This window comes from Mastigoproctus giganteus, chromosome 12 (genome assembly GCF_048544385.1).
Source record: "Mastigoproctus giganteus isolate SK-2022 chromosome 12, ASM4854438v1, whole genome shotgun sequence".
NCBI lineage: Eukaryota > Metazoa > Arthropoda > Arachnida > Uropygi > Thelyphonidae > Mastigoproctus > Mastigoproctus giganteus.
This window is the reverse complement of record NC_143586.1, coordinates 163,235,988-163,257,328: the sequence shown is the minus strand read 5'-3', so window position 1 is coordinate 163,257,328 and position 21,341 is coordinate 163,235,988. Positions and strand designations below refer to the sequence as shown.

General features: G+C 41.9%; 1 protein-coding gene across 3 annotated transcripts in view; it reads right to left on the bottom strand.

Moving 5' to 3' along the window:
- The window catches only part of LOC150077559 (uncharacterized), a 536,301-nt gene extending 526,269 nt beyond the window's left edge, over nucleotides 1–10,032 (bottom strand). For all 3 annotated transcript variants that reach the window (XM_090386199.1, XM_090386201.1, XM_090386200.1), the window contains exon 1: nucleotides 9,935–10,032. The gene's annotated coding sequence lies outside the window, so the exon portion shown is untranslated. The remainder of the gene's footprint in view (nucleotides 1–9,934) is intronic.
- Nucleotides 10,033–21,341: the final 11,309 nt, after the last annotated feature.

The following is a 21,341-nucleotide window of genomic DNA, read 5'->3' as shown; positions in this document are numbered from 1 at the left end:
TCCCAGCAGTCTCTGAAATACCATGCATCTTGTTTTTCAGGCTTCTGCTTATTCTAATAGAAGCAGTGCAAGAATCTCTTTCACCTCTGCCAGTGGCTACTGTCAATCTATTGGTCTTTGTCTCCCCCCAAGCTAGCAGTTTTCCGACCCACCTAACACTGCCTCGATAGCATCAGCAAATATTCTTGCACCCTTTCTATTTAAGTGTATCCCATCCCTGTAGAAGCAATCTCTCCTGTTAACAAGTACAGTCCAGGCTGAAAAAAATTCTACCCCTTGAGCCTTGCACAATCTTTCCAGGGCCGAATTGATCGACAAGGCTCTCATCATATTCTCCCTCCTATCGTGTCTGGGCAGAATTGCAGACACTTTCAAATTCAACCCTAATTCTCGGCTTTTGTTCAACAGTGACCTGTACTTGTTAAGTAATTCTGCCGGTCTCCTACTCTTAATATTATTAGTGCCAACGTGTACAACTATATCACCTTTTGTGCCCTTAAAAGATGATATTCGCTCTACAACGTCATCAACCTTTGCCCCTGGCAGACATACCCTGGTCCTGTTCCACCTATCTTTTTTACAAAGCATGTTCCCCGTTTCCCTGACAATAGAGTCACCAACAACTACTAGTTCCTTCGGGACCAGCGCATTCTGCCTTGGGAGTTGTCTCTGTGTCACGCGATGCCCAAGTGCAAGCTCTGGCGTTGATGTGGGCAGCTGAGAGCTTGATGGGCCCCTCAATTTAGTTTCTTCGAGGGCATCCACCCTGTCCTTCAAGCTCTCATATAGGCCCACAAGAATATAGGCCCTCATATAGGCCCACAGTTGGATCTGCAATAGCGCATCCATTATAATCTAGGATTGAAGAAGGGTGGGATGTATATTTTCCCTTTTTTTTTTTTTTTTTTTTTTTTGATTTGGTAGTTGTTGGCGCATCGGCTTCTGTGGCCATATTGCACCTCCCAAGGTTTTTGCAGTACTTTGATCCAAGCCCGAGGCGGGAATCGAACCCGCGACCTTTGGGTTGCCGGGCAGGTACTTTACCCACTCGGCTAGCCCGGTCGGCTATTTTCCTTTCATTTTCCGGATTTTATCCCAGACTACCTTAGAGTTGGTAGACTGGTTAATGGATGATGTAAAACGGATCCACGATTCCTTTTGACTCTGACGGTGGATATATCGTGCTTTGGCAAGTGCGCGTTTAGAGGCTATAAGGTTGGTCGTGGTAGGATATCGGCGGAATATCCCTCACGCTTTGTTTTGAGTCTTTTTTGCTGCTGTGCATTGTGAATTCCACCAAGGTTTGGGAAATGGTGGAAACCAAGCAGATGTTTTTGGAACAGCATTCGCAGCTGCTTGGACAATATTTTCTGTGATGTACTTAACTGCATCATTGATAGGCTCTTGACTGACTGTGCTAAGATCAAAATTTGCCTGATGTTGGAAGGCAGTCCAGTCAGCCTGATCAATCTTCCACCGTGGTAACCTGAAGGGAAGACATGGTCTCCCACTGTGTAACGAGGTTATCACAGAGAAGTGATCACTTCAGTATGGATTCTCCTCCACTTCCCAAGTGAGTGAAGGGAGTAGAGAAGGGGAGCAGATAGAGAGATCAATGGCAGAAAAAGTTCGGGTAGGCATGTGGAAGAAGGTATTTGTTCCAGTATTTAGAAGGGAAAGGTCATTGTCATTTAGCATATGCTCTATGACTCGTGCCCTTCCATTGATGTTAGCACTACCCCACAGTGTGTTATGTCCATTAAAGTCCCCGAGAAGTAAGAAAGGGGGAGGCAACTGCGTTAGAAGATCATCAAGGTCTTCCTCGGAGATGTCAGTCCCAGGTGGCAAATAGATAGAGCAGACCGTTAATAAAAATCCCACAATAAGGTGAATTGCAACAACTTCTATGCTAGTTGTAATTAGCAAGGGCTGCACTGGGGTCTGGTTACCCACAAGGATAGCCACTCCTCCGTGAGCAGAGCCATCCGCAATTCTATCCTTTCAAAAAATTGTGACGTTGTGCATGGTGGGATCGTCATTTGCCTTTAGATATGTCTCCTGCAAGCAAAAGCAAACTGGCTCGTGCTTTTGCAGGAGGGCCTTGATGCCATCAATATTTCGCCGGAATCCACGACAATTCCATTGTACGAATTTAGCCATTATTTTGGCTTGGTGGGTCCATCAGGCGGCTTCCGAGGTGCTGAGGGCTTACTTTTATCAGTCTTGGGTTTATCTTTTTTGGGGAAGAATGGACGCTGTCCCGTGTCCATTTCCTCCTCCGCAAAGAGTTCCAAGACTGAATCTTCAGGTACCTCCTTCTGCTCGACATCCATGTTTTCTTGGGTTCTGGTGGGGGGGGACTTCCCCTTTCTTATTCTTTTCTTTCATAATTTCCTTTGTTGCTTGTGGAGCATTAGGAGGTACTGATATAGGAGTGGCAGCTGATTGGTTTTTCTGTACAGGTTTTTGAGAACTTAAAAGATAACGCGCGATGGGAGTGAAAGACTCCTTTGGAGGAATGGTCATGTCCGTCTGAGTTCCGACGGAACATCTCCCTGCTACCTTCTGGGCATAGGTAGGTTTGTTGATATTCATGGGTTTTACCGATTTCCTTGCCTCCTGGTATGATATATTTAGCTCTGCCTTCAGCCATTGAATTTCTTTTTCTTCTTTCCACCTCTGGCATGCTCGTGAGTAGGCCGGGTGTTCGCCTTCACAGTTAATACAGGTGGGTTTTGCGGCTGAACATGCTGTTGTTTCATGGTCCTTTGCACCGCATCGAGCGCATGCAAGGACTCCACGGCAGGCCATTTGAGAGTGTCCACACTTCTGGCATTTAAAACATCGTAAAGGGTTCGGAACGTATGGACGCACTGAACAATTGATGTATCCAGCTTTAATCTCATCAGGAGGTTTAGGAGAGTTAAAAGTCAGGATAACGCTCCTGGTTTTAACAAGTTTTCCATCCCTTCGCGCAGTAATTCTTTTGACGGCAATAACTCCCTGTGGTTTTAATTCGGAGCAGATTTCCTCCTCGGTTCCGTCGAGAAGGTCCCACTCCGAAATGACACCTCTCGATGAATTGAGTGTTCTGTGTGGTGTCACTGTTATAGGTATTCCTCTGATTGATGTTGTTCGGAGTAGATGTTCAGATTGCCTGTCATTTTTAGTTTCAATTAAAAGGTCTCCAGAACGAAGCCTCTTAACTGATTTGGGTGAACCTGCTAACCCATCTAATCCTTTTTGAATAAAAAAGGGCGACATTTTACCAATCGGTGTTTCATTTGTAGAATGCATGATTAAGAACCTTGGGACAGGCCCTGATGGTAATTCGGTTCGCTGCCTCTTTTTAGCAATAATGCTATCTGTATCTTTTTCATTGATTTCTGATAGAGACCGGGTTGGGGCCCCTGAAGAAGTAAGTTTATCAGGATTCATATAGTTTTTAAATTGTTCAGTGCCCGGGCTCCCCACCCACCACGGAGCCCAAAGGGACGCCTACTACCCGGCATGCAATAAATGCGCTCGGGAGTGGGACGCCAGTGCTACCCAGACACTATACCCGCACTGCCGCCAGCCTGAATCCTGTCCCTCGGACCATGAGGGTAGGGGCGTGGCATTGACACGGTTGACCTCGCAGGCGAGCCTACTAGCCGACTGATCCTAGCCGGGCCTTCCAGGACCACCCGTCTTGTCGAAACAGGGGCCAAAGTGGTGTATTGAAGCTGGGCCCCTCAACCACCAGGATCCCCCTTTCCGAATTTCCATGGGTCGCAGCGCACGGCAAACACGCCGGATTCCATTGATGTAAGCCTGGAACCTGGGCTGTGGGCGTTGGATCCCAGTAATGCTAGTCTGGAAGTCCAGCAGCGTCACTGGGAGGTCCCCTCACCACGTACAGGTGCCCACGTCGAGGGGTTTGCATCGACATTCACACATGAGGAGTTATTTAGCGAGGGGAAAGCCAGAGGTGTATTCAACTCTAGCTACAGAATCTTGTAATAACTGAGAGTAAAGTGGAGGGGAAATTGTTGAAGATAAACACAAGAAAGGCACCTGGGGTGGATGGGATCTATCCAGTTATATTAAAGGAGGCAGCAAAGGAAGTAAGCAAACCCTTAGCGATAATTATGAGAGCTTCCTTGGACTCAGGGGAAGTACCCACAGACTGGAGATGTGCAAATGTGACCCCAATTCATAAAGGAGGATCAAAGGCTGACACAAGTAATTATAGACCTGTGAGTTTAACTTCTGTTCCAGGAAAATTAATGGAGGCACTAGTTAAAGAAGCACTGCAGGATCATTTAGACAAGACTTCAGTTATAGCTCGGACACAGCATGGTTTTGTTAAGGGGAAGTCTTGCCTGACCAATTTGATTGGATACTATGATGCAGTCACAAAGGAACTGGATGCAGGGAATAACTTTGATATTATATACTTGGATCTTAGAAAGGCTTTTGATACTGTTGCACATGGAAGACTGCTGCACAAATTGAAGCAGTGTGACATTGGAGGCAAATTGCTGCTGTGGATAAAGGGGTGGCTGAGGGGGAGAAGACAGAGTGGTAATCAATGGACACTGCTCGTCGTGGACTAATGTTATTAGTGGAGTCCCTCAGGGCTCAGTGTTGGGTCCATTATTGTTTTCTGTATTCATAAATGATATTGATCATGGTATATCAAGCTTAATGTCGAAGTTTGCAGATGATACAAAGGTAGGCAGGGTTGTCAAGGACACTACTGACACTATGCTGCTGCAACAGGATCTGGAAAGGTTGAGCAGATGGGCTGAGAGGTGGCAAATGAAGTTTAACATTGACAAATGTAAAGTACTACACATGGGAAACAGCAACCCCAGAGCAACGTATCAACTCTGTGGTACTACACTGACAGTGGTAGAGAATGAAAGGGACCTGGGGGTGGTTGTGCAGGCAGATATGAAGTTCTCTGAGCAGTGCAGATGGGTTGCAAGAGTAGCTCATGGTGTATTGTCAATGATATATAGGAATTTTTCTAGCAGGGATAAGGAGGTGATTATTCCCTTGTATAAGGCAATGGTCAGACCACACCTAGAGTACTGTATACAGGTCTGGAGGCCTCATTTCAAGAAGGATGTAGAGCTGCTGGAACAAGTACAGAGAAGGGCAACAAGATTAGTGAATGGAACAAAGGGGTGCTCTTACAAAGAAAGGCTTAAGTTTTGCAAATTACAGTGTCTGGAGACTAGAGGCACCAGCGAGGTGATCTGATAGGCACCAACGAGGTGATCTGATAGAGGTGTATAAAGCCTTGAATGGTTTGAGCATGCTCAATGCTGATGGGATTCTTCCTCTCGCTCAGAATAATCACCTGAGAAGGCATAAATTGAAATTGAGGAAAGACAGATGTAGGATAGATGTGCAGAAATTTGCCAAAAAGGCAGAAATTTGCTGGTTGGTTGGTGGAACAGACTTCCATCCCTTGTCATGGAAGTTGATAGCCTAAATAAGTTTAAGGCTCAGATGGACAGGTATTTTGAACGAACAGAGGGGTGAAGTGGAAGTGGTTTTTTTTTTTTTTTTTGGCTGATGCTGCATAAGCTTGCTTTCTTGCATCAAATGCCCCTACTAATGCTAATGCTAAAAATCATAAAATACTTTGTAGTATGCTGTTTTTTTTATTTTTTATATATTGTCATAGCTAATTTCAAAAAAATTAACGAAAACTGTTGTCATATGATGTGATTCCAAACTTTTAGGTGGGAGTGTACATATACATATTCACACACACTGCAGAAAAGGTTAAAGAAAGCATTTGAACTTCATTTTGAAAGCAAATTAAGTCATCAGAACAAGAAGTTGGCTCCTCATATATACTGCAAGTGCTACTCAGATATATACATACTCCAAGTGCTTCACACCTTGGAAGCTGACTAGAAAATTAACATAAACATCAATAGAATTTGCTGTTCCCATGGTGTGGAAAGAAATTACCAATAATTTCAGCAGCTCTGCTTTAGTATAAATAAAATTGATGGAAAGCAAAAAAAAAATTGGGGTGTCTGAATATACCTAAAGCCATTAGATCAGTTGGTCAAAGTGAAACTATCATCTGTTCCTCTTTCATTTAATACACAGATGGCCTAATACAAACAACCCACGAATATGGATGCCCAGACCCAAAAAAGCATCATCTTACAACTCAAGTGAATTAAATGATCCTGTGTTGATTTAAATCTATGTAAGGTACAGAATGAAGGAACAGAATTTACTGCAAAAAAAAATATAAAAAAAACAACAATTGTGTATCACAACCAACAAATACAGCATTCTTCATATTCTGCTTTATTTTACTACTCTAATAATGCTGATAGGCTGCTTGATGGTATGGGAAAACAACATACACCTGAAGATTGGAGGCGTTTTCTTGATATCCTTAGAAATTAGGTATATGAGCTACATACTACTCCAAAACTGATTTTCATGGATGTATTTTTCATGTAGTTTTCATGGATGTATGAAATACATCCATGATTTAGTTACATGTTTTCATGGATGTATGAAATACATCCATGAAAACATGTAACTTCTCTTAAGAAAAGTGGAGTACTATAAATACAGGCAGTATCTGTCGGGAGATTTCAAAGTTATAAGAATCTCTTAGGTCAACAATCTGACTATAAAAAATATTGTTGCTTTTTTGGGACAGTCAAAAAACAATGTGTTGCTTTTTGCAACGAAGTGGGGCAGTCAAACCAAAATTAATCATCACAAAACTAAGATCTAGCCCTCTACCACAAATCTCAGACCTGAAAGAAAAATGTTATCTAGTTGATTGAACAAACATTTCTACCACTGCTTCATATTATTATTATTAGCCATATGTTGCAAGGAAGCTCAAGGCTTATGCTGCACCAAGGAAAAAAAAAAAAAAAAAATTCCCTACTTACCGTGTGTGAGAACGAGAGAGAGGGTCAGAAGTAGAAAGGAATCACCAAGAAAGAGAAGAATGATGATATCCAGCTCAGGACCCTGGGTTTGAGCCCATAATAACCAGATAGTCAGGTCTAATAAAGACTTTTGAAAAAGCAATGTACAGGAATGGAGATATGGCTTTCAATATTTAAAACTAAATGCAATAGGATCCAAATTTAAAGGAAGTGTGTTCACAGGTCAGCAGAGCGTCACTAGAAGGCGAAAATTTTGAAAAGAATGTTAAATCCTTTTGAATTGGAAGCTTGAAAATTCTTCGAGAAAGTTTATGAACTTTTTTTCTTTTTTTTTTTTTTTTGACAATAACAAAGCAGACAACCACAAAATCTTCACAGATCATTTTTTATTACAAAACTGTCAAAATCTCAGTTGCAACAAAAATACACTTCCTTCATTCCCAATTTACTGCATATGGGTAAAAGTAACCCCAGAGGATGTTGCTGTTGGTTTTTAGGAGCATTAGCAACTAAGGCCATATTGCTCTGGGGATATGTGGTGGTCATTCCCTGACCTTCCAGCATCCTCCGTATTTGGTGGCTCACGGGCTCGAACCATGTGCTACGCACTGCTGCTCCTGCCCACCTGGCTACAGAGGCGCCATTCCCCAGAGGAACATACCAACTGTGTGGTACAACACTTAGGGCGATAGAAAATGAAAAAGACCTGGAAGTAATTGTGCAGTCAGATATGAAGTTTTCTGAGCAAAGCAGACAGGTTGCAAGAGCAAGTCATGGAGTTTTGTCAATGATATACAGGAATTTTGCTAGCAGGGAAAAGAAGGCAATTATCCCTTTGCATAAGGCAATGGTTAGGCCATGCCTTTAGTACAGGTCTGGAGGCCTCATTTTAGGAAGGATGTAGATTTGCTTGAGTGTGTACAGAGTGTGTACAGAGAAGGGCAACGAGATTGGTGAGGGAAATGAAGGGATCATCTTACCAAGAGAGGCTTAAGTTCTGCAAATTGCAGCGGCTGGAGACTAGGCTTGTTTGTTTGTTATTTGGTTTTTAGGAGCATTAGCAACTAAGGCCATATTGCTCCAGGATATGCGGTGATCATTCCCTGACCTTTCCGCATCCTCCGTATTTGGAGGTGACGGGCTCGAACCCCGGTCTAATCAAGAAGCGTGTGCTACGCACTGCTGCTCCTTCCCACCTGGCTACGGAGGCGCCTGGAGACTAGGCACCTGCATGGTGATCTCATTGAGATGTATAAGGCCTTGAATGGGTTGAGCACACCGAATTTAAGGATATACAGGAATTTTTCTAGCAGTCATAAGGAGATGATTATCCCCTTGTACAAGGCAATGGTCAGGCCACACCTTGAGTAGTGTATACAGGTCTGGAGGCCTCATTTTAAGAAGGATGTAGTGATGCTAGAATGAGTACAGAGAAGGGCAACAAGATTAGTGAATGGAACAAAGGGTTGATCTTACAAAGAAAGGCTAAGTTTTGCAAATTACAGTGTCTGGTGACTAGGCATCTGCGAGGTGATCTGATTGAGGTGTATAAAGCCTTGAATGGTTTGAGCATGCTCAATGCAGATGGGATTCTTCCTCTTGCTCAGAATAATTCCCTGAGATGGCATAAATTTAAATTGAGGAAAGACAGTTGTAGGACAGATGTGCTTGGACCCATTAATGATGACCAAGGTGGATATTTTTTCAAGATATGGAGAAACTTCAAGGAGAGTGGAAACCCAGTATGCTCACAGAATACTACTGGACACAGGTCAGAGGAGTCTGATCATTACAAAAGTAAACACAAACAAAAAAAAGTTGACTATATTTTCGCACCATTTATTGTAATACTTGTTAAATTTTCATTAAAAATTTCAATAAGCATAATCTCCATTCCTCTGATTCTGTGGCTACTATGCAATCTCTGACTTCAAATTTGGATTAAGGTCATCAAAATCCATAAAATGCACTGTATTCACGGAGGAAAAAAATCAAAACCTTAAAATTTGTTATCCAATATAACTTAAATTATCATTGTTTATGCACCCTGAAAGCATTATATATTCAATACTGATTTTCAGATAAAGTTCAATTTTCTTAAGAAAATAAAACTTAAAAATGAACATAAAGTGCAATGCGATATTTGTGAAATGAAATTCTCCAATGCTCATGATGACTGGCTGGATGTTAACAAACAAGCAAAGCTGGATATCATCATTTTCTCTTTCTTGGTGATTCCCTTATACTTTTCACTCACTCTCTCTCTCTCTCTCTCTCTCTCTCAGGGAATTTTTTTTGGTTGGTGCAGCATAAGCCTCAGGCTTCCTTGCACCATACAGCTGCTAATAATAATGTCTTTTTTCCGCTAAAATGCAGCTTTCATGAATAAACAAATTTGCATTTTTTTTTTTTTTTTATTAGGAAAAATGTTCACATAGACTAGATTTTTCCACGTCAAAACAGTAGTTACTTCATTATAATGAGATGCCCCAGTTCGGACAACAGATAATCTGGTCACTTCATGTCTGGAGCAAGCTCATAGTTACAAGTTAGCACCTTGGTATTTCGCTAAACACTAACATCAGAAGGCACACTACGGATGTTCACTGTATGGTGCGACCAACTCAACTTTCAATAACGATTCCTTTAAGTATTTAAATACCACAGAAATAATTTGAATCTTATGCTTGGCCTCAATCTAATCCAGTCTGTTTCTACTCTTTTTCTTCTTACTATGTATAGATATTCTTTATTATACGTTCATCGTGAAGGGCAAAACATAGAAAACACTGAAATTATAAAACCTTAGAATAATTGCAGTTGAATGAGAACCAAAAAAATAAAATTAAATTAAATTCACCCGCTCGTCACAAGCTTCACACATTTTCTTCGGGAAGCATCATCAGTTTTCAAAATCCTTCACGTTATTATAATCTGCCTAAAAAACAAAAACGGGATTAATCTTACAGAAAACGAACATGTCTGAATGGTATAGTAAATCTTACCTGTCGAAATTCTATTCAATCATTCCGATTTCCCTCATGTTCGACTAACGAGAGAAGGTACACAGGTAAAAAATGTGAACACAAATTAATAAACAAAAGCAAACAAACAACAAATTGTAAAAAAAAAAAAAATGTTTCAATTACTAAAAATCAGGACGATACTTCTAAATAGTACAAATAAATCCAACAACTTCCAACACGTCAAACACCACAAGTCTCCCACTCCCAATACAAACTCAAAAAAGCGCACTATCCATATCCTCCAGCCGTATAGTGGCGCCACAATGAACGGAGCTCTGAACGATGGTTGGTATCAGCCGAGTTTACATGGGACGTGAACCATGATCGTGACTCTCGAGATCATAGCTCACTACTCGTATGTATAGGCAATTCGTGAAACACGACTTTCACGAAACCCGAGCGTCTCGTGCTGTATCAACCCGCGTTTCTTATATTCAGTACTGAAGCACCTTGCTAGGAGTGACCGTACTTGGAAATTTCAACTGATGAAACTGATGGGCAATGAAGTGTCCATGTCGTTCATTGCGTTAGGTTGGCATCCCATAGCGCGTGACTCGCCGAGTCACGAGCTGTTGGATGGGGAAGCTTGGTATTGCTCGCTCAAGACTCGGAGCAGCTTGTGGTTCCCGTCTCTTGTTGGTAAATGTGGCACGAGTCAGAGACGAGAACTCGTCTAGGTTCGGTTCGTCCACGCTCGCTGACGTGTTCCAACAGGCTTGTCTGCCCTTCTTTTAACCGTGAATGGGAAGAATAACCCCAGAGGCTCACATCTGGCGAGTATGGACTTGGTACACCAAAGGCCCTGAGCTGGATACCCCCCCCTCTCTCTCTCTCTCTCTCTCTCTCTCTCTCTCTCTCTCTCTCTCTCTCTCTCTCTCTCTCTCTCGGTGTAATTCAGAATTTTATTTTGGTTGGTGCAGCATAAGGCCCAGGCTTCCTTGCACCATATGGATAATAATAATAATAATTGATTACTGACAGGTATGGATTTGTCCAACAAATTGGCGTTGGAAATTTTGGAAGTATATGCAAGCTATATGGGACCACAAACATTAACATTACAAGAGCAGAAACAAGGTGTTTTAAGGACACCATTGAACACCGTCAGGGTTGGATGGTTGGATGGTGTCCGTTTGGGTGGTTTGTTATTATTATTATTATTATTATTATTATTATTATTAGCCATGTGGTGCAAGGAAGCCTGAGGCTTATGCTGCACCAGCCAAAAACAATTCACAAGTAACCCAGATGTGAGACCCTGGGGATTTACATTTGGATTTTTTTTTTTCTCGAATATTCACCGCTCAATATCACTGCGACACAATCAGCTGTGCACTCACATTGACTGTACATTTTCAAAAAAGGGACAGAGGCTGGTGGGATCTGTTCCGTCAGGCTTGCCAAGCTACGCCAAATGATGCAGGGCTCCCGCCTCAACAACCCGTGGGAATAGTCGAGCCACGCCGCGTAGGCGAATTACACGTCTTACGTTAGTGGGCCTAGATTCTTTGTTATTTGTTATTTCAAGAACTTGTGCACCTTTGAAATAACAAACTTTGAAATAATCAAAATAAGTTTTAAATTAAAGTGTGTGTGTGTGTGTGTGTGTGTGTGTGTGTGTGTGTGTGTGTGTGTGTGTGTGTGTGTGTGTGTGTGTGTGTGTGTGTGTGTGTTAAGAAACTAAGACTATGAGGCATCAGGATGTCTGTAAATTGCGTGGTCGATTTGCCTGTTTGCTGGAACGTAAAACCCCAGTTTTCGAAAAAAAAAAAAACACTATAAAAATTCTTCATATCAATGAACTCCAGCTTCTTCCTGCCAATGTGGGGAGGATGATGATGATTATAGCAAACTTGGTGTGAGGACCAATAAAATAACTTATACGTCTGCTTAATTCCTCTTCTTCATCTGTACCGCATCGATTATCAGACGAATTAGCATAAGTGCGTAAAGCGCCTATTTTCTTCATGAGTGAATCAGAGCCCAGTTAATACATGCAGACGAACCGGAATTAATAATTAGACTCTCAGTGGATGGATTTTTTATTAAATTTTCGATTTAGTTATATTATAGAAATTTGTTAAACAGTCCCAAATTTCATTAAAATAGGGACAATAAATATTTTGCAATTATTATTTCTTTTTCATTCATATGCTTGTTTTCGAAATCATCCAATGCTTATTGTGTTATTGCAACAGTAGTAATAATAATAATAGCATTGGGGAAAAAAGGCATGTGATGCAAGAAAGCAAGCGTATAAGCGTATGTAGAATCAGCCAAAAAAAAAAAAAAAAAAAAAAACAATTTCACACAACCATTCCCTCTGAAAGTTTGTTTAGTTCCTCCGTGAATTTATTTAAGCTGTCAACTTCCACAACGACAGATGGAAGTTTGTTCCAGCAATTAACCACCCGCTTGGTTAAGGCAAATTTCTGCACATCTATTCTACAATAGATGTCTTTCCTCAATTTGAATTTATGCCCCCTTAGGTTTGTCATCTGAGCAAGCGGAAAAATCCCATCAGAATTCAACCAATTCAAGGCCTTATATACCTCAATCAGATTACTTTGCATGTGCCTAGTCTCTAGCCGCTGCAATTTTACAGAACTTAAACCTTTCTTGGTAAGACGACCCCCTTCGTTCCGCTCACCTAGCTTGTTGCCCTTCTCTGTACACGCTCAGCAACTCTACATCCTTCCTAAAATGAGGCCTCCAGACCTGTACGCAGTACTCAAGGCATGGTCTGACTATTGCCTTATACAAAGGGATAACACCTCCTTTTCCCTGCTAGCAAAATTCCTGTATATCATTGACAATACCCCATGATCTGCTCTTGCAGCCTGTCTGCATTGCTTAGACACTTCATATGTGAATGCACAATCACTTCCAGGTCTTTTTCATTTTCTACCATCCTAAGTGTAGTACCACACAGTTGGTACGTTCCTCTGGGGTTACTTTTAACCATATGCAGTACTTTGCATTTGTCAATTTTAAACTTCAGTTGCCACTTCTCAGCCCATCTGCCCAAATTTTCTAGATCCTGGTGCAGTAGCCCACTGCCATTACTGTCATTAACAACCCTGCCAGCCTTTGTATCATCTGCAAACTTCGACATTAAGCCTGATATACCTTCATCAATATCATTGATAAATATACAAAAGAACAGTGGGCCTCCACTAATAACATTAATCCACGAAGAGCAGCGTCCATTAATTATGACTCTCTGTCTTCTCCCACTCAACCACCTTTTATCCATTGTAGCAACTAACCCTTAATACCATACTGTTCCAATTTGATTTTGTTCTCAATAAGGACACAGGCTTAGTGATCCCCATATTGGGAAAGTATTTTTTGTGAATCCCAACAAGTAGTCAGTGATTTTTGTTAATATTATAATGCCGAGAGGCTAGGAACTTCCAGATTAGTTTTCTACAAATCTCTATCTGTATTTACGAGAATATGATCGTCCTCTGTCAGTGAACTAGGCCACAAGCATTATTGTGGTCGATTTTTTTAGCACTTTACAGGGGACTTTCCCGGGAATATCATCACCTTAAATCGATTCAGCAATCAGTGGGGCGTTATCCTATAGGCAAAAAAGACATTGGCTTAGGGCCCCGATCAGAAGGGAGAAGCCGAAATCACTGTTTCAAAAACTCTTTGCTATTTTTACTAATTAATATTTTAATAATTTTTAATATCTTTAAGTGATTTTTAGTGAAAACAACTTTCTACCTGCCAAGGTCAATGGACTTTACTTGAAGACTAGTTTGAAAATTACGTTTTTTTTCAAAAATGGTTTTATCGATTTTTGATAAAATTTTATATTTAGTTCTTATGTCATATAATTTGTTTCTTTTGCTGTTACAATAAAATGAAATTTAAATTGTTCTTTATTATTTTTTTCTTAAATGAGGCCCCCAATGTCCATTTTGCCTTAGGCCCTATGAAGTTATAGTGCACCACCGTCAGTAATGTTGGATATACCCTGTAGTGTTACTATTATGACAAGGAAGCAACCTCCTACTTTTTTTTTTTTTCTTTGAGCTATTTTCTCCTTTATTTCTTCGTCTTTTGCTCTCGTGTGTGTGTGTGTGTGTGTGTGTGTGTGTGTGTGTGTGTGTGTGTGTGTGTGTGTGTGTGTGTGTGTGTGTGTGTGTGTGTGTGTGTGTGTGTGTGTGTGTGTGTGTGTGTGTGTGTGTGTGTTTAGGGTCAAGCGGCACCAGGGATTTCCCCCATCTCCGCGTAGTTTACATTGTGGGTGAACCAGTTGACTGGAAAAGCCAGAGATTTAAAAGTGTATGGACTTTGTATATATTTGATGCCTTATACCGTTGTTCACCTGGTCATTTAGCCGCCAGACCCCCACTGAGGCCCGACGTTGTCCCACTTTAGCCCCGTGTGTGTGTGTGTGTGTGTGCGTGTGTGCGTGCGTGCGTGCGTGCGTGCGTGCGTGCGTGTTGATGCCGCCTTGCTGGAACAGGGTTCTTTTGAATGGTTCCAAACTTTCTTTGGACATTTGTTGCCTGAATATTGAGATTGGCTACGGAACATGCGCAGTTGTGGCCTACCTTCCCGTGGTGTAGCAGGACACTTGCCAGGTATTCCAGGTGAACGCCTTCCTAGTGACAAAACTGCCAGAAACAACCAAACAACACACATACTGGACACATTTCTGGCCTTTTTAGAGAGTTCTGTATTCATCACAGTGTATCAAGGCGGAGTTGAACTAAAGTGTAAGTGCCGTCCTAGATAAGATGCTTTACATATACAGTACATGTCCACATGACTTAGTGATCTATGATTCTCATTCAACGTGATACGAGATGCATACGAGAAGCCATCATGTGGTTCGTGATACGAAACGTCGTCATGTGGTTCCTGATACGAAAAGCCATCATGTGGTTCGTGATACGAAAAGCCATCATGTGGTTCTTTCCTATGCCCCAACATAGGACGCCACGTGCTTTTTTCGTATCTTCCCCTAGCTTCGTCGTTGGTGGAATATAAGTGCACCAGCGTATAGCGCAGTTCCAGAAACCTATACAATGACATCCTACAAGCCTGGGCTACAACAATTTCTAAAATAACTATTTTCTATTCCTCCAAACTGATTGCTTTTCGTCAGTTAGGTACACAAATGCACCGCGTACTTTTCCGGTGTGAGCGCTAGTTCGACAGAACTGGGCCTACTGCTTTTTCCCCCGCTGAAACTTGGATGGTTCAACCCACCCAGCCTCAAACTATGATTTTCTTGTTGTAAAGTTTCAGGGGACCAGAGGCTTTGACAATATTACGCCATATATACGGTTCTATAGAATTGTGTTTTGCTGCCAAAAATATTTGCTGCACTAAAAACCAGAGTTTCGGGAAGAAAAACCATGCTACCCTGGCCGAAAAACTAACTCAGCCACATCAAAAAAAAAAAAAAAAAAACAAGGATTTATACCCGTAAAAATTCCTCACATCTTTGACGAGATTCAAAATCAGGTCTTTTGCAGCCAGTGTGGAGAGGACGGTAATTATGGAAGCTGTACTACTACTACAAATATAGTGCAATTCTATGATGATACGGATCTCTGTAAAAGACAAGTAAAGAATGTAGTGTTTTATTTATCCAGTGTTGTTGTTGTTGTTGTTATGTTCTTTAGTTGTTTCTGGCCACATTGCTCAACAGAATTACAAGAACACGTAGAAAACAGTGTTGAATCCAGGAAAGGGTGATCGGGGGTGAGTTCACCTCCCGTGGGAAAAAAATTCCCCACCTGCGAAAAACAGTAATATTTATTTTAATATTTGTTCCAGGACCTCGGACGTTGAAATTTTCATCACATTTTTTTTTTTTTTTTTGCTTCATTTTAATTGAAATTTTCTTCTTCCTGCGCTCTTTAGGAGCCATTTTATCGGTTTACACAGTGTTGAAATTATAAAATACGAATACAATAAATTTATGCTAAATAAACAACAAAAAAACACCCATCAACTAAAGCAGTGTTTCCCGAAGTGTGGTACTCTTGCTACTGGCAAAGATAATTAAATGGGCAACATTTCTGGCTGCATAAATTATAACTAAAAGCCACTGTTTCGAGTGTCGGCATTTTCGTTTTATGGTTTTCAGGTTCCCTCTATTTTCACCAAACCATCTCTTGATAGTGTTTCAGACAAACGATCTACGTTCAACTAATTCTTTGTTTGCATATCGCAAACAAGATAAACGGCCGGATCTCAGGTCGTTTGTTGTTTGTTTGTTAACTGGTTTTTAGGAGCATTAGCAACTAAGGCCATATTGCTCTGGGGATATGCGGTGGTCATTCTCTGACTTTTCCGCATCCTCCGTATTTGGTGGGTACGGGCTCGAACACCAGTCTAATCAAGAAGCGTGTGCTATGCACTGCTGCTCCTGCCCACCTGGCTAAGGAGGCGTTATCTCAGGTCGTGAATAGGTTCGCCTGATTTATTTTATTTCATTTTAGTTTTATTTATTTTATTTTTTTTTAGTATTATTATTTTTATTTTATTTTATTTTTACTTTTTTTAAAATTATTTATATATTTATTTTTATTTTATTTTTTTTTTATCTGCTTGTACCACTGGATTGGGCTCACAGTGGTACCGGATTTGCTGGCATCCACTGTAATTGATTTTTCCTACAGTGGATGAGGGATTGTTACCTTGTCACTTTCGTTTGACGGTACGCGTATTGTTGTGGGCCGCCACCTCGTGGCGTGGACGGGTGGACTAGAGAGCAGCCATCCTTGTGATCGCTGCTCCCTAGTAGCTAAGTGGCCAGCTGCTACAAGACACACACATTTCGCAGACATAGCACCATTCTTGTATCTGGCCATTTCGCAGAGTTCTGTACTCATCACAGCGTACCATGGCGGGTCTGCGTGGGTAGCACAGTGGTATCGTCAAGTCCTCCCCACACCAGGTGGAAAAGGCCTGGGTTCGAATCCCGTCGATGACGCGAGGAACTTTAGTGGGTTTTTTCACTCCGTGGCTGAGTTAGTCGGTCTCCGGCGTAGATAGCAATGTTTTTTCCCTCAGAAACTGGGGTTTTTTCGTCCAGTAAAACAGGAAAATCGACCAGAGCACACATGCAATTTACTGACACGAATACGGGTTAATGTAATCATTTACGGGTAACCCTAATATACTAATTTGAATTTGTACCATGGCGGAGTTGAACTAACGTTTAGGTGCCCCTGTACATAATACACAACACATGTCCACATGCATAAAAATACTATATACAATTATGACACATAAATAAATACTGGGCTTCGGAGTCCAGCAGACTGATCGGTAAGAGTAATCCAAAAAACAGAAATAGTCTAGTATTTTAATGAACCTCAGGAGTAAGAATTCTTTTTCTCCGTTTAAACAATTTCTGAGCATAGGTGGAGAAGGCAGTATAACATTCAGAACAGTTAACCAATCTTGACAGTTCAGAGCAGTCAAATACATTTGTGAGAAGTTGAAAGTCCAGTCTTAAATCATCGTACAATGAAAGACGAGGTGCTCAACAGTTTCTTGAGCAGCACAGCTACAGAGAGGAGTGTTACTTAATCCTAATGAGAACAATTTAAAGTTAAGACTGCCATGATCGGTATATAAAATCGTAACGTATAAGCCAGGATTGAACCATCGATTTTCTTGTCGTAATCAACAACCTCGGTAAAACCAGTGGCTTCATTAATTTTCCTGGAACAGAAGTTAAACTAACAGGTCTGTAATTATCTGTGTCTCCCTTTGATCCTCTTTTGCGGATTGGGGTCATATTTGCACATCTCCAGTGCATGGGTAGCTCTTCTTAGTCCAAGGAAGCTCTCATAATTATGGCTAAGGGTTTGCTTACTTCCTTTGCTGCCTCCTTTAATATAACTGGATAGATCCCGTCCACCACCTCAGGTGCCTTTTTTCTGTTTACCTTCAACAACATGTGAACATATTCATAAAGACGGAGCCAACCTTGCACCACTGGCAGGTGGAATTTTATTGGAATTAGAAAAATCTAGCTTTATAATCATGCGTTTTGCATGAAGCTTTATTCGCTGTTTTAGATTTGAGTACAGTTTTACAAAAGGAAGAGTTCCACTTGTCTTCACTGCCGATGCTTGTCAACTCAACAAAACAACATTTAGAAAATATATCGTCAGATTGTATCGAACAAAACCCAGAAAGTACAATTTGTAAAAATTATCATAAAATGCTTCAAACTATTCATCATATTCGACCAATTAGGGGCTCACATCTGGTGAATATAGGCTTGGCAAACTCAGTCGGTTCGAAAAGTTGGAGAGAAAGTCTCCCGAGCAAGACAGTGGAACAAGTGGTGCTGTCCCACGTAAGGCTACCACAAGAGATGGGCAAGAGTATCCAGCCCCCCATCTGGAAGTTTTTCCTGCGAAACTGCGCTACTGACAACCGAGGAAGGAAGACAACGCCAACGCATGAAGTGGAACATTGAAATGAATACATACATCATGCGAGCATACCATGAAATAACCAGGCTAAAGACCGATATGACAATGTACAGATCGCGACTACATATCAAGTGGTTGGAACGATAACCGGATATTCAGGTCACCGAACAGCCATTAGTAGACCAAAGGAGGACCATCGTCACGAAGAACCTAACAGCTCCTGCCATGTTGGAAAAATCAAGCAGGATATCAGTGATCTGCTACAAAGCACAAAGAATATGGTGAATATGGAACCAGAGGAGGAACAGCATACCATGGAACCAGAGGAGGAACAGCATACCATGGAACCAGAGGAGGAACAGCATACCATGGAACCAGAGGAGGAACAGCAAGAAGAAATACAACTCAGAGTGGCTGAAATGGGAAGAGACGACGTCATGCTATCCAGAATAGAAGACGAGTGGAAGAAGGCCCTAACAGAATTCGAAGGAATGAACAACATAAGAATCCACATGATATCTAATCAGAGGCCAAATAAAATCCTGTGGAGAGTAACAGACCACCTCAATCGGCAAATAATCCTGCATTACCTTGGACATTAGCCGTCCAAGGTAATGTAATGTTTCTTACTTCTATTATCAACAGGATAATATAAGTAAGAAATTGATTGGAAAGGTGAATAGAATCCTCAAGTGAGACAGCGTCCGCAGCAAACATGAGACCAGAAATCAGATAATAGGAGAATACTTGGACACACTGAAGCAGAACTTCCTCGCACTCAGCAAGAGACTACACCGATACAAAGAGAGCTCTCAGAGGAAAGTAAACAACCGGATCTTCGATGAGGACCAAAGAGCCTTCTACAGGAAACCGGGTGAACACGAGAAAGCAGGAAACGGACCACCGGTGAAGAAGACAATACAAGAGTTCTGGGGAGATATCTGGAGCAGTGAAGTAAGACATAACAGCAGAGCACCCTGGATAGAATTAGAACGGAAGAAAACGAAAAACACACATGAGAGAGAGTGGGAGATTCGAGAAGAAGAAGTAAAAATAGTCGAACAGGAACACCCACAACTACTGGTACAAGAAGATCACCTGCACACACAGAAGCACCTAGCAGAGCAGTTCACTCGAATGATGACACCCGGAGACAATCCCGAAGTTTCTCACTGAAGGCGTCACATATCTGAAGCCAAAAGATGAAGATACAAGAAATCCGGTGAAATACAGGCCTATCGCATGCTTCTCGACGATGTGCAAGATCCTGACCATTCGAGTGAACTGCTCTGCTAGGTGCTTCTATGTGTCTGTGTGTAGGTGAGCTTCTTGTACCAGTAGTTGTGGGTGTTCCTGTTCGACTATTTTTACTTCTTCTTCTCGAATCTCCCCCTCTCTCTTGTATGTTTTTCGTTTTGTTCCGTTCTAATTCTATCCTGGGTGCTCTGCAGTTATATCTTACTTCTCTGCTCCAGATATCTCCCCGGAGCATAACTAAGAAGATATGAGACCACTTGGGAAGTAAGAACATAATGGCCGAACAGCAGAAAGGATGCAAGCGGAGGGGCAAAGGATGCAAGGAACAATTAACCTTAGATGCTGCAGTTATGGAGCAAGCCTTCAAGAAGCACCGCAACCTATACACGGCCTACATTGATTACCGCAAGGCCTTCGACTCCGTACCTCATAGCTGGCTAATAGAGACCCTGAAGATCTACAAGGTCAATCCGATAGTCTCAAACTTCCTAGGAGCAACAATTGCGAAATTGAGTACCACCATTAAGGTCGAGAACATCACAACCAGGCCAATCCCCATTAGAAGAGGAATCTTTCAGGGAGATGCTCTGAGCCCACTATGGTTCTGTCCAACACTCAACTCGCTATCCATCATGCTCAACGGCAGCAAGTATGGATATAACGTCAAAGAAGGAAGAGAGAAACTGTATACCCACACCAACCTGATGTACATGGATGGCATCAAGCTCTGCGCTGCAACCGAGAAGCAACTCCAGCAACTACTCAGGATCACCGAAGAATTCAGCAAGGACATCGGTATGGAATTTGGTCTAGAAAAACGCAAGGCCCACACATTGCACCAGGGAAAATTAATCGGCCGAAACTACCAGCTGCTGCCTGGTAAAGAGTTCGAAGCTATGACAGAAGGAGAGACCTATAAATACCTAGGGATGTTGCAGGCTGAGCAGTTAGAACACAAGGAAATCAAGCAGCGCCTGACCGAAAAATATCATCAGCCCCTCAGAAGCCTGCTGAAAGCAAAATTGAACGGAGGGAACCCAGTTAAAGCCATAAACACCAATGCAGCTCCAGTGCTAACATACACATTCCGGGTCATAGATTGGAATAACACCAAGCTAGAAGATATCATGCAGAAGGCAAGGACAATGATGACCAAGAGTTGCCAACAACACTCGAATTCAGCAGTGGAAAGAATAACAATACCTCGGAAAGTGGAAGGGGCCTGATAGACCTGATAGAACAACAGAAAACAGCGATAGTCATCCTGAAGGATTACATCGAGAACAACACAGCACCACTCTTCAAAGCCATAAGGAAGATAGATAAGTGGTATACCCCTTTCAACCTAAGCAAGGAAACCCCTCCCGCCCAGATAGTACAACAAACGAAGTTAGACAGATGGGCAAAGAAGACACTCCATGGCAGACACTACAATGACCTCCATGAAGATCACATCGACACCATTGCTTTCAATGCATGGGTCACAAGCGGGACGCTCTTCCTCGAGACGGAAGGATTCATGCTGGCCATCCAAGACCAGGTAATCAACACCAAAAACTATAGAAAATACATCGCAAAGGAGCCCGGAATATCAGATGACACACGTCGTCGACCAGGAAACCATCTTGCCTCAGAAACGATCCAACACATCACCGAGGAGTGCAAGGTGATCACCCAGACTGACTACACTTATAGACACTACC